The sequence below is a fragment of the Meles meles genome, chromosome 9 (genome assembly GCF_922984935.1).
Source record: "Meles meles chromosome 9, mMelMel3.1 paternal haplotype, whole genome shotgun sequence".
Classification (NCBI taxonomy): domain Eukaryota; kingdom Metazoa; phylum Chordata; class Mammalia; order Carnivora; family Mustelidae; genus Meles; species Meles meles.
The window spans coordinates 83,354,098-83,369,016 of NC_060074.1; the positions used below are offsets into that span (position 1 = coordinate 83,354,098).

The 14,919-nt window shown below is 34.9% G+C and overlaps 1 protein-coding gene across 7 annotated transcripts in view; it reads right to left on the reverse strand.

The window, feature by feature from the left end:
• MBD5 (methyl-CpG binding domain protein 5) overlaps positions 1-14,919 on the reverse strand; it is a 486,733-nt gene that overhangs the window by 139,370 nt on the left and 332,444 nt on the right. For 3 of the 7 annotated variants that reach the window (XM_046019816.1, XM_046019813.1, XM_046019815.1), the window contains one exon: positions 14,171-14,292. The exons of the other annotated variants lie outside the window; for them this stretch is intronic. The gene's annotated coding sequence lies outside the window, so the exon portion shown is untranslated. The remainder of the gene's footprint in view (positions 1-14,170; positions 14,293-14,919) is intronic. 7 annotated transcript variants of the gene reach the window in all.

Sequence of the window (14,919 nt, forward strand, 5' to 3'; positions counted from 1 at the left end):
AAGTTGACAGATGATAAAATCAACTTCTCCTGATGAATGTAATTTCATAAGGCAGACTCTAGATACTATTTTATTTTTTAAATAATTTAACAGAGCTCACCCAAAATTAGGAAATGAAGACTAATTGCACCATATTGGGGTTAGTTAGATTTCAAAATTAGCAGATTACTATACTAGGTAAATAATGGGGGGGAATATCCATAATGAGTCATATCTAACATGATCTAACATTTCAAAATGAATAATGATTATTTGTGCATTTTTAACTGGAATATAAAGCATTACGTTTTATTATGTGAATCTCTTTAAACAATACTTTAATGTCAGCTTAAAAATGATTGTGCAGACTTTCAGATACCTTTTAAAATACCAGCAATATTAAGGAGTGTGCATCCTATAATTCTAGCATGTGGAAACAGAATGTTTCTGATGTTTCACAGTAAATATCAGCAATGCAGCACACTCTACTTTGATTTTCAATATCTAGGTCACATGGACCACTTTGAATAGGAAAAATATAAGCAGGAAGATTTCTCTAGAGCTACTAAGAAATCATAACAACATTCAAATTATGAAAAAAAAAGCAAAAAATGGATTTTAAAATATTAATTCCCATATAGAATAGAAAATAGTGCCTTAAAATGAATTTCTGATCCATTATGTAAACTGAATAAAACCTTTGAGGAGTGTTATTTACTCAATAAAATATCTTTTGTTTTCACTGCTCCCTCAGGTGTGTGTGTGTGTGTGTGTCTCCACAATGAACAGTCAGGAACGGTGAAAAAGAAAATACTGAAAGTAAATTTACTCTTAATCAAAGAGCATATGCAATCTAGGAAAAAATCCTGCAGTAGTTAGCAGTAATCAGAAACTATAGCTTCCATTTACAATAAAGGCAAATAAGTATGATAATGATATCTGAAATTACAATCTTTATTTATATGAAAGAGACACAGAAGGTTGACAATATATTTCAATTATGAAAAATGCACCATGGCTTTATATATTTTTTTACCCATAAACATATAGTTGCATATATTTAGAGCCTAGAATTGTCTTTACCTTAGTTTTTATTATTTTCCTTGAAATCTATTGAATTTATTAGGTTATGAATTTAAAATTTCCCCTTGTCCCTTCCCTACATTATTATGTGAAAAACAAGAAGTAAATGTTTCTCAGCAAAATGACTCTAATAATCTATAATAAAGCTCTGTTACATTTATAATATTTACACATGTATAGTTTTTTCAAGAGAGAGAAATAAAAGCAACTTGACTGACTGCATTTTTCTTAATCTATTCGATAACACCAGAGGGAAATCACACATGCATCAGCACAACAATTAAGATGGGAAACACTGAAAAACTACATTTAAGTGACTAGGATATCTAGAGATAGAACTTTGATAAAGGGATTATTCATATTATAAAGACAGCCATAATTGATGTATATTATTTAACAACACTCGAGCTTGCAAGTATGTTTTAATCAAACACACAGAGGAGCTGCTGAAGACTGCCTGGAGGGGGAGACGAACCATGAGAGACTGTGGACTCTGAGAAACAAACTGAGGGTTTTGGAGGCATGGTGGGGGGACGGGTGAGCCTGGTGGTGGGTATTAAGGAGGGCAGGTATTGCATGGAGCACTGGGTTGGTGCATAAACAATGAATCTTGGAACACTGAAAAAAAAAAAAAGACTGCATGGAAGAAAGCAGGAAAATCACTTTTACATATAGCATACCGTTTGTTGGCAGCAGTTCTCTTTAACCACCAAAATTTTCATACAGATACAGGTTAGGGGATTTTGATTAGAAAATTTACTCTAGTTATGGAGATATTTTAGAGGTGGTTTAAAAATGGGTCCATAGTCCATACATGAAAAACCCACAGTAAACACACACAACGGGGAAAAACTGAAGGCTTTTCCCCTAAAGTCAAGAATAAGACTAGGATGTCCACTCTCATCACTTCTATTCAGCACCATACTGGAAGTCCTAGCCTCAGCAATCAGACATCAAGAAGAAACCAAAGATATCCAAATTAGTAAGGAAGAAGTAAACTTACACTATTTGCAAATGACATGATACTATTTAGAAAAAACGCTAAAGACTCCACCAAAAAACTACCAGAACTGATAAATGAATGCAGTAAAGTCTCAGGATACAAAATCAATGTACACAAATCTACTGGATTTCTATATACTAATAATAAAACTGCAGAAAGAAATTAAGAGAGTAATCCCTTTTACAGTTACACTAAAAATAATAAAGTACCTAGGAATAAATTTAACAAAGGGGGTGATAGACCTGTACTCTGAAAACTGTAAAATACTGATGTAAGAAAGTGAAGAAGATATAAAGAAATGGAAAGACCTTCCATGCTCACCAATCAAAAGAACCAATATTTTTAAAATTGTACAATGCCCAAAGCAATCTACAGATTTAGCGCCATTCCTATCAGAATACCAATAGCATCTTTCATACACCTAGAACAATCGTGAAATTTATATGAAACCACAAAAAAACCTGAATAGCCAAAGCATTCGTGAAGAAGAAAAGCAAAGCTGGAGGTATCACAATCCCAGATTTCATGTTATATTACAAAGCTCTAGTAATTAAAACATTATGGTGCAGGCACAAAAATAGACACATAAATCAACAGAACAGAATAGAAAATCCAGAAATAAACCCACAATTATATGGCCTGTTAATCTTCAACAAAGCAGGAAAGAATATCTAATGGGAAAAAGACGGTTTCTTCAATAAATGTTGGAAAAACTGGGCAGCTACATGCAAAAGAATGAAACTGAACCATCTTTCTTACACCACACCCAGAAATGAACTCAAAATGGATTAAAGACTTAACTGTGAGACCTGAAACCATAAAAATCCTAGAAGACAGTATGGGCAATAATATCTCTGACTTCAGCTGCAGCATTTTCCTATATATATATCTCCTGAGGCAAGGGAAATGTAAGCAAAAACAAATTATTGGGACTACATCAAAATAACAGGTTTCTGCACAGTGAAGGAAACAGTCAACAAAACCAAAAACTATCCTACTGATTTGGAGAAAATATTTGCAAATGATATATCCGAAAAGAGTTAGTAATCAAAATATATAAAGAACTTATATAACTCAACACCATAAAACTAAATAATCCAATTGAAAAATGGGTTGAAGACATGAACAACATTTTTCTAAGGAAGACAAACAGATGTACAACAGACAGATGAAAAGATGCTCAACATCACTCATCATCAGAGATATGCAAATCAAAACCAGAAGGAGATATCATTTCACACCTGTTAAATGGCTAAAATAAAAAAGACAAACAACAAGTGTTGGCTAGGATGTGGAGAAGAAGGAACCCTCTTGCAGGGGTGAGAATGCAACTGGTGTAGCCAGTCTGGAAAACAGTATGGAGGTTCCTTAAAAAGTTAAAAATAGAACTACCCTATGATCCAGTAATTGCACTACTAGGTATCTACTCACAAAATATGAAAACACTAATTCAGAGGGATACATGAACCTCTGTGTTTATAGCAGCATTATTTACAATAGGCAAATTATGGAAGCAGCCCAAGTTTCCACTGATAAATGAATACATAAAGGAGAGGTGATATATCACATCTGATTATATATATATATATATATATACATATATGTATATGTATATACATATAATGAATTCTTGCCATTTGCAACATGGATGGAGCTAGAGAGCATAATGCTAAGTGCAATGAGTCAGAGAAAGACAAATACCATTCAATTTCTCTCATGTGGAATTTAAGTAAAAAAACAAGCAAAAGAAAAAAAAGAGAGGAGAGAGAGAGAGACAAACCAAGAAGAACAAAATGATGGTTACCAGAGGAGAGGTGGGTGGGGGGTGGGTGAAATAGGTGATAGGGATTAATGAGTATATTGCGATGAGCACCGGGTGATGTATGGAATTGTTGTACACCTGAAATTAATATAGCACTGTATGTTCACTAAAGTGGAATTAAAGTATATTTTCATCCTCATAGCTGTCAATTTACTACAAATTAAAGATTATAAGTTTCTAGAAGTTAAAGGTTGGTTTAAGACTAATTTAGTGCTATTCTATGCAAAATCACGTTTACATTCAATGATAAGAGATGGGATGATCTGAAGTGACAGATGTAAAGCACTGCTAGAGTAGAGATTTGATTATTTCTGAAGAAAGTCACTTCTGTTTTGGCTGGGGAATAGTATATTATATAGATATATATGTTTTGTTAAAATATTTTATAATCTAATTAATACTTTTATTTTACTTTTATAGGAGAAAGCTTTTAACTTGTTTCTAGATTATTATATTTTATTAAATATTAACCCATCTATTTATAGCTAAGAATGTACTATTTATATCAGTATTTTAATAAACAGTTTTATTATATCTTTTGTGAAGCGTAGTAAGAATCATATATAATTAAATCAGGAAAACTTAGCCTGTTAGCTGATACTGCTGTAATTTAAACTTCAGCTAGAGTGGATCTTTTTAAAATGACATTTGATCTGGTCATTTTTCTGATTAGAAATTTTTAAGGACTTCTAAAGATGTAAGTAGACCATATGTATTTTTACTTTTTTTAAGACCTATGAAAATGATAATACAAGAATAAAAAAATAAATAAAACCACAATGGAAGGGCCATCAACAAATAAGAAATTTCAAAAAAAATTACTGTGAGCTATAAAACAGAGAAAAACTGCAGCTTTGGGGCACAGGAAACCACAGCCTGGTAGATATGGAATGGCAGAAGCTGAGACCGGATCCACAGATCTGTAGAATCACAGGGAGATTTAGAGGGTGAATCTCACAGAGGCCTGGTAAGGGGACAATGAGAGCAGGAGGAAGAGGTGGGACTGAAAATAGAGATTAACGGAATGTATGTATAAGGAAGAGTTGGCATCCATATCCACTGAAGGAAGGCATTCCTTTTTTTTTTTTTTTTTAAATATTTTTATTTATTTATTTGACACAGGGGTGGGGGGCAAGCAGAGAGAGTGGCAGGCAGAGGGAGAGGGAGAAGCAGATTCCCCACTGAGCAGGAAACTTGATGTGGGGCTCAATCCTAGGACCCTGGGATCATGACCTGATCTGAAGGCAGACCTTTAACCCACTGAGCCACCCGGGTACCCCTGAAGGAAGGCATTCCTAAAGCAACAATCAAAGAATTCTTGGAATCAATCCAGAGCAAAGAATAGCTTTGGAGTCTGACATTTAGGGTATGCCCCACTGTAATCACCCTAAACACCTGAAATTAGGAAAAGCTGTCTTTGTATGTAAAACACATAATCAGCTTTTTATTGTCTGACTGTTAAATATGAATCTTTAAGCAAGGATTGCCAGGTATTTTTAAAAAACCTTCCTATGTAAAAGAGAAATAAAAACAAGCGAATAGAAAACAGAAGCTTAACTGGAGGAAATGGGTAATTTAGTGAAAAAAAGGTAACTTCTAGCTAGCATCCTCAGGGACAGTGAGCAGACATCATATCCTCAAAATAATAATAATAACAATAATTATAATAGTAGTGATAATAGCAAATATGTATAATGCTTACTCTAGTCCAGATTTTGTTCTCAGTGTTTTAGGTTTAGCAACTCATTTAATCCTCAGAACTCTGAGATAGGCATACTATCATTATCTCCATTTCAGGTTAGGACAGAGACACAAAACTTAAAATTGCTCAAGATTACAGAAGTAATAAGTGTGGGAGACTGGGATTCAAACTCAGTCTGGCTCCAGAATCTGTGTACTTAATTACTACCCTTTGCAACTTAAAATAAACAAAACCCAAGAGAATATGAAAGGCTCTTGGAAAATAAAAACAAAATTTTATATTTCAGCCCTCTCACGGATCTCTTTTTAGGAATGGAGAGCACTGCATGGAGGTAGCTTTAAAAAGAAAGTATCATAGAAAAGAGGAGACATTAGATGCTTAGCCATGTTGTCCTTCATAGGATAACAGAAGTTTCAGAAGGATAGAAGAAAAAGAAGAAAAGGGTGGAAATTACTAAAGAAATAATGCAAGATAATTTTCAAGGAATGAGACTTCTCAGATGAAAATGCTCACTGAATTCAACAGAAAAATATGAACAGAAAAAAGTTTACCCCAAGACACATCATCAGGAATTGAAAAGCACCAAGAAAAACAAAGACGGTGCCCAAAAGTTGCCAAGCAAAAAACAATGAGCAGCAGGCTCAGGCTGGTGTTAATGAATTTTAGAAGAATGTGGACTATCATTTTCCAAGTTCAGAGAGAAAATTATTTGAGTTCTAGCATTCCAGAGAAACTAGAATTCAGATGGAAGCAGTTAAGAAGGCAGCAAGAGCTTCTCTTCAGCATATTCTTTAAGGTGGTGCCTTCCTACAAGTTTTAACACAATGATTATTAAGACTTTTATAAAAAGGAGTGAGTAGAAGTAGCACAAAATGTCCCTTTTTAGACAGTATCTCATGTGGAGAAGACACCTTCTAATGTGCTTTCTCCCTTTCCAATACTGAAGCATATACACCCACTGCTCCCTTTTCCTCCCGGGGGGGGAGGGGTTCCCCAGATCTGCACCTTGTGATATGAAAATCTGGATGTATCTCTAGTGAGGACAAACGAAAAAATGTTTTAAACATGTGACAGTTAAAAAAACATTGTCATTCAAATATTTTTTCATAGAAAGTTGTGGAGGGACATGCTTTATTAAAGGAGGATGTACACTGAAAAAAGAGAAAAACGTAGGTTTCTTGTTGTAGTGCCAATGAAAGAGCAGGAAATTTGACAATTGTGCGGCCAGAGGATGTAAGGCTCCAGAAGAGCAGTTCCCAGGGAAAAGGACAGAGAGAAGAGAGAGATCACTACAGCGTTTTAGATAACAGAGAGTTGGAAAGAATTGGGAATATGATAAAGAAAAAATAATGAAAAAATAGGGAATTAGAAATTTTAAGAAAACAGAAATATTGCGTAAGTAAGGACATAAACCAAAGCAGACTACTGGGGTCTACAGCTGTCATTAACTGAAATGATTCTGTATCAGGTACTGTTTTAGCTGTTGAGAATATAGTGGCGGGGTGGGGGGAGACAACAAACAAAAAAATCAAACAAATTTACGTAGATGATAATCCCTGTCTTCTTAAAGCTATAGTCATGAAAGGGAAGAGGGACAGTAATTTCAAAAATTAAGTGAAATATATATAACCCTACATATGTGCCCTTGGAATCTTTTATTACCACTTAAATAAATAAGTTTAAAAAATTAAGTGAAATAAAATATATAATTTGTATTAATAATAAGCGCTACGGAGAATAACATAACAAGGAAAGCACGGTAAGAATCCCAGTTAGGGGAGTTGTTATTTCCAATAAGATGGCCAGGAATGGCCCTACTGAGCAGCTGCCACTTGGGTTGAGTATGGAAAGGAGAGACAAGGCAATGTAGTCATCTGGGTGAATGGAGGTTCCAGGCGGAGGAAGCAGCAAATGCAAAGGGCCTTTTCACACAATAATGTACTTAATTGTGGTTATAAAATAGAAATAAATGGCATCAATTTTAGAGATACAAAAATGAAGAAGTGTGGACAGAACCATAAAGAAGGTGGGTGCACTAATAACCTCATTTGACAAGAGAGGGCAATCCCAAAGCAGCATCCATAGTTAAAGGTCTTAGTTTACTATCCACAGTTACAACAGAGAAAACAAACATAAAAATGAAACTAACTGAACAACAATAAAGAAAAAAGGTAGAGGTAGAGTATAATGTCTCTTTTATTTATGTGTATCTTAATATATGATCACCTAGAAGTGATAAATTACTTTTACCTGAATAAATGAAGACATGAGAAGGAAAAGTAGAAAAGAGAAGTGAAGCTTAGTGGGAGAAGTTGGATCACAGAACTGATTTTAACCATGTGCTCAGTTTGATTTACAAACACATACACACCCTTTTGGATGTCTTCCATTACTTTTAGGATAAATACCAAAACCTAAACAAGGCCTACAAGGCCCTTTCTGTCTCACCAGCCTCACCTCATATTTCCTCCCCTGCACTCTCTGCTCTAGTCAAACCTCCATTCAGTTTCCTGAGCAAGCAAGGACCTCTAAGCTTCTATGATATTCCTTCCAGCTGAAATGTTTCTGGTCCAATATTCCACACTTCTGGACTGACTTATCCATTAGGGCCAGAAGGTGCAAGTGCCTTGGGCCCACAATACCGTTAGCGGCCCACCAAAATGTTTTCTTTTAGAATGAGAAAGATCAGAAAAAATATTTTAATATACCATATTAACGTATTTATCTCTATACCAGTATAATTACAAAATATAATTTTGGGTATTTTTATGAAGGGGCCCACAAAAGCAAAAGTGTCTACTTAAGTTGTTAAAATGGCATCTACTACTCTTTTAAACATATTTTTTTTTTAAAGATTTTTATTTATTTGACAGAGAGAGATCACAAGTAGGCAGAGAGGCAGGCAGAGAGAGAGAGGAAGGGAAGCAGGCTCCCTGCTGAGCAGAGAGCCCGATGGGGGCTCGATCCCAGGACCCTGGGATCATGACCCAAGCTGAAGGCAGAGGCTTTAACCTACTGAGCCACCCAGGCGCCCCACATATAATGTATTTTTATCCCCAGGAGTAACAGGTCTGTGAATCGCCAGGTTTACACACTTCACAGCACTCACCATAGCACATACCCTCCCCAATGTCCATAACCCCCCTCCCCCTCTCCCAACCCCACCTCCCCCCAGCAACCCCCAGTTTGTTTTGTGCGATTAAGAGTCACTTATGGGGGGCGCCTGGGTGGCTCAGTGGATTAAGCCGCTGCCTTCGGCTCAGGTCATGATCTCAGGGTCCTGGGATCGAGCCCCGCATCGGGCTCTCTGCTCCGCGGGGAGCCTGCTTCCTCCTCTCTCTCTGCCTGCCTCTCTGCCTACTTGTGATCTCTCTCTCTCTGTCAAATAAATAAATAAAATCTTTAAAAAAAAAAAAGAGTCACTTATGGTTTGTCTCCCTCCCAATCCCATCTTGTTTCATTTATTCTTCTCCTATCCCCCTAACTCCCCATGTTGCATCTCCATATCCTCATATCAGGGAGATCATATGATAGTTGTCTTTCTCCGACTGACTTATTTCACTAAGCATGATACCCTCTAGTTCCATCCACGTTGTCGCAAATAGCAAGATTTCATTTCTTTTGATGGCTGCATAGTATTCCATTGTGTATATATACCACATCTTCTTTATCCATTCATCTGTTGATGGACATCTAGGTTCTTTCCATAGTTTGGCTATTGTATTTATATAATATGTAATGAAAGGGAGGGAATTAACAAAACAAAATATTTACCTAATTCACCCAGTATATCAAATACAACTATACGATAGTATAAAATATCAAGGTCCCTGAATGTCCCATTCCCCCATTCTACTGACCTTGTGTGACTCTTACTCATCCCTCAGATCTCAGCTAAACTGACCTTTCATCAGGTGAGTAAGGGACAGGTGGGGCTAGGTAGGGAGAGACAGGTAAGGGGGCTATGTGATCAGGCTCACAGAAATCCTAGAAATGCTGAGGCATAAGGAAACCAGAGATAAGGGAACAAACCAGACCACACTGCCCTTTGCATCAGAGATGGGGTCTTTCTATGGCAGTCACACAGTGACCACAAAGAATGACCAGACCCCAAAGAAGAAGTAAGCCATTAAAGATGTAATCACCAGTCCTTACTCAAACCAAGACATCACAAGAATGAAAGACTACAAGCTCCCTGGTTAGTTCTAAACAAAAGACTGTCAATGGAAGCCCACATTGGCAACCCCATCGGGACCCCTCATTCCTGAGAGCTTTTTCTCTGTATCCTTGCTAAATAAAACTCTATTGCTTTACTCACCCTCCTTTATCTGCGAGATTCATTTAGATTCTGTGAGATAAGAATCTCTCTGTCCCACTTCACAGGGACAGGGACTTTGCTTGATTCTCCCAGGCAATACAAGGTCCCTATATATGTTCTCCCATCACCTTGTAATATGGAAATGATACAAATAATTGTGTGAATTTGCATTTAATGAAATCAGGAACTGTGTCTACCTCATTTACCAGTATATCTGCAGCATAAAACCTTGTAGTCAGTGATGTGAGAGCCTGAAAAATTCAGAATTTTCTGCTGTGGCTCTCTCAAGTTCTTGTTCTGTTTTCTGATCCTTGATTTACTATTATTTAATCTCTTACTGACTGTTTCTTCATTTAAAGAATGGCAATAATAAGGGGAGTTATGCACTAGAATGAGTCAGAACAGTACCTGATACACAGTAAAGCCCAGCTTAAAAAAAACAACTAGCTATTCTTCATGTTATTAGATTATTACTACCACATACTATTTTTTATACTATTACCATCATCATTATTATTCCATATACTGGGTGAATTAGGTAAAGGTTCTTTGTTAGTTTTCCTTTCTTTTGTATCTATTATGTAAACATGTTTAAAAGAGTTGTGGATGCCATCTTAATAACTTAAGTCCCAAGTTTTTAGGAAAATCTTAGAGCAAATAGCTATAAAGAGAGAAGCGAACTGAAGATTTGGCTACTGAAAATACATAATTATCCATGAATTCAAGATGTCAGGGCTTTCAAAATACCCATACCCACCAATTCATAATTTTACATGATAAGATAAGGCTAGAAGGACATTTTTAGCAAAGAATAGTAAATCAGAATTCTTTCGAACATAAATTTCCAAGAAAATCTCATAAAAATGAGAGGTAGAATTTATTATCTTAAAAAAATCTTAACTATTTCCCTTAAATAGATGCTCTACAGAGTTGAACACAATTTTCGACAGTGATATTACTTTCTTGGGTTTTTAATTTTTTATACATAATTCCTTCTGCAGAGAAATAAAAATACATACCCCAAAGCAGTAAAAATAAAATAAAGCAATAGTAACTGAAAAGCCTACCAAGGGTTTTCATTTTGGCAAACATTTATCTTACCATCTAAGCTTCAGACTCTTGAGATGGCCCTTGGGATAAAATGACAGACTCAGGTTTGATTCCCACTGGTATTTCAAACAATACTGCACAACCCGAGGACCATTTTTTGAGGATAAACAACTGGCTAGGAGCAGGACAGTCCCCAGGCTTTGCCTGGGGCCTATAATCTCCCTAATCATTATTCATAATCTCCCAGAAAAGCCTCCAGCTAAAACTGTGATTGTTATTTAGGACTAAACTTGCAAATTCAATTTTGAAAATCCTTTCTTCTTTCATGATTTCATTTTTTTGTTTAATTCATGTGTACCTTTAGATATCAACTAAAACTATCATTAAAACCTAGAGCAATAGTCCATCTGTTTTGAATGTGGCTTTCTCTACCAATTTATAAAAAAAGATACTTTAATAGCAAAAATGCCTAAGGACTACACTGCATAATACATGCACCTAAAAATGCAAAATCCTTACTTAAGGGGGGTATGAAAAGCAGTGATAATGGAGAAAAGTTCTATAAATTTAGAATTTTGTAATACAGTTCTTATAAGCCATTTTTTAAACTTGTAAAACCAAAACAGTTTTTATAAATGCAAAAATGAATTGAGGGATCCAACAGTCTCTCAAAATCAGGGAATAAGCTAGAGTCAAATCATACCACAAATTTCTTTAGTTAGATCTTTCACTTTTTTTTTTTTTAACCTAGGTTGTAAAGAATATTTCTTGCTATCTATCCTGCCAAAATGTTCTACTCTTGCTTTGTGTCTAGGATCCACCATTGCAACCCTCTCTGTTCTTCCAGTAATTGTCTGCTTTAGTTGATAGCAACATATAATTTCTTACTGATTATAACACAAAAGAGTCTCCTCTCTAAAGAACAGCAATTAAAAGTGAGGGCCGTATGTCTCAGACTGCTTGGACTAGAGTTAGATTCCTCATCTCTAAAAAGGGGACAATAATAATTGTTATCCCAAAATATATTGTAAGGATAGGTGAGACAAATGACTTAAAGTATTTAGTAGATTGTCTGGTACATAGTAAGTATTCAAAAAATGTTATTGTTACTAATGAAATTTTTAGAATCTTTACTTCATAAAGGTTTTCTGAGAAAACTAAAAAAAAAACACATTTGTGTGACTTTGGACAAACTGAGTTAAACTCTGTTCTTTTCTTTCTCACTCATAAAATGAAATAATCTGACAATATTAATCTAAAGGTCTTTCTTGACTGTAAAAAAATATAATTTTATTTAGCTATAGTTAAGGTTCAGACTTATTTTCCTTCTCTGTTTTTAATGTGTATTGACAGTTTTGTTTCTAGTTGAGACTAACTTGTTTTTCCTTCTTCTTCCAGTAAGAACGACATGTGAAGATGTTCTGCACTCCTACTGGTCTTAGTATTCATGGGGTATTTTCCCAATTGCTTATGATGAAGTACTACACTCATTATCAAACCCCACAGAAGACCCTAAGAAGGTACAGCTTCCTTTTGAACTGATATCTTAAAAGTGAATCAGACATAAATTACACATAATATGTAAAAATTTGTGTTCTATCTAATCCAAGAATTAAAAAAAAAAAAACTTGTTATGTTTCTGGAGAGGCATAGATAAAGTTTTACTCAAAACTGCTAATCTTGTATGGCAAAAATGAAGCACATAAAATAAATGTAAAACATCATATCAAAACATTAAAAAATAAAAAATATGAAAAAATAATTGTATCACGTGTGATTTGTAGTGTTAATATTCTTAATATGATTCTTGATTCTTATTAATAAAGAAAATAACATCAAAGACCCTTAAGAAAAATTTGGAATGGGGCATAAGTGAGATAGGCATAAAAGAAATTTAAAAGACAAATAAAAAATACAAAGATATACATCTTACTAACAATCAAATAAATGAAAATTAGAATGCCATGTACTTTTCTCACTTCTCATTTCAGATTTATTAAAAAACAAAGATAGTCAATACCAATGACAAAACTAAAGAGACAGTGTCACTCTGATACACTAAAGGTAGTAATGCAAATTGGGAGAGCCTTTCCATATATTTCCCCTTTGATCTACCAATTCCACTTTTAAGAATATACCATAAGCTAGCATTTTCCAAAGTGTTCAGTGTGATGTTGACGTGTTCTGTTGTTACTTTGTGTGTGTGTGTGTGTGTGTGTAAAAGTCTAAATTTAATTTTAAATGTAAATGTATATAAAGGCACTTAAAAACTTTTCCTTTTTTAAGTAAACTTTATTTTTCAGAAAGTTTTGGCCTCCCAGCAAAATGGAGTGGAAAGTACAGCAATTTCCCATATTGCTCCCTGCCCCCATACAAGTACAACTTCTCCAACTAGCAACATCCTGCAGACAGATGCTATTTTAAGAAAGGATTCTATGGTCAAATATGTTTGATTACTAAGACCACTGTATATGTCTATACATTGGTATTCTCCAAGATGGAGATTAATAGATGTGGTTCTTTATGTTATATGCCATGGACCCCTTCTATCAGAGAGCATGCTTAGGAACTAAGGCTGTGCAACACTTTTGTAAACTGTCCTAAAAATATCATTAGACACAAGTACAAAGATGTATGTAAGAGAATGTTCACTGAAATCATGCTTAACACACAAAAGAAAACCTGGAAAGATCCCATATACTAAATAATTGGAAAATAGTTACATAATTTATGTCATATCCTTAAAGTGGAATATTATATAACCACTAATAAGGGAAATGCAGATGATATTTACAGACATGAAAAACAGCAATAAACTGTTATGTAAAAGAAGCAATCTAGACAAAGACCATTTATAATCTATTGTTCCTAATTCTAATCATAATAATTATATTTATTATGATTATGTATTATGGATTATATACAAATATATCAATAAATTCAGAAAGACATACAACAAAATATAAAGAGTAATTATCACAGGCTGGTGGAATCACTATACTTTTAAGTATTGTCTTTTTTTTCCTAATGAACATCTATTAATTTTATAACAGAAACATTTTTTAAAGGCTATGTGTTTATATGTCTAAACTGGGGACATCTGGCATCTTATTCTATAGGTATCAGATGCTTTTCATGTTTAATAAAAATTAAGTTCAGAGTCAAGAAAACTATAATTATAAAGAATTCATAGAGAGAAAACACAATTCCTACCTTCTGGAGAGAAACTGATAAAAACATAACAAGTGCTATGAGAGCCAGCAGCGTAATGGAGGCAGTAAATCTCTAGATGCTCTATGCCTTTATAAGTCCCTATAAGGGAGTACCTCTTCTCTCTGTAACAGAAATAACATAAACACACACATTTATTTAAAGGAGCAGCTGAAGGAATATCATCCTCAAGTATAGCTTGGAGCTATACAGGCTGCCTGTTTTCAAGTGGGATATCACAGGCAAACAATTGGAAATATTACCACTTACTTTCTGTATGACCTTGGAAAAGTTATTTAATTTCTCTGTGCCTCAGTCTCCTCATCTGTAAATGGGGATAATGATATTACCAACTATAAAGATTATATTCATAAAGTACTCAGAATAGTGCCAGATACTGTTGCTATATATGTGATTTTTAAAAATAAAAAGTGGGATTGATTATATTAATAAAGATCCTTGGGGCGCCTGGGTGGCTCAGTGCGTTAAAGCCTCTGCCTTCAGCTCAGGTCATGATCCCAGGGTCCTGGGATCGAGCCCCACGTCTGGCTCTCTGCTCCTCGGAGAGCCTGCTTCCTCCTCTCTCTGTCTGCCTCCCTGCCTACCTGTGATCTGTCTCTCTCTCTCTCTGTCAAATAAATAAAATAAAAATCTTTAAAAAAAAAAAAAAAAGATCCTTCACAGAGCACATTACTATTAGTGATATTTTACTTCTGTTACCATCTGAAAGTAATTCTCACCTCGATCCTGTG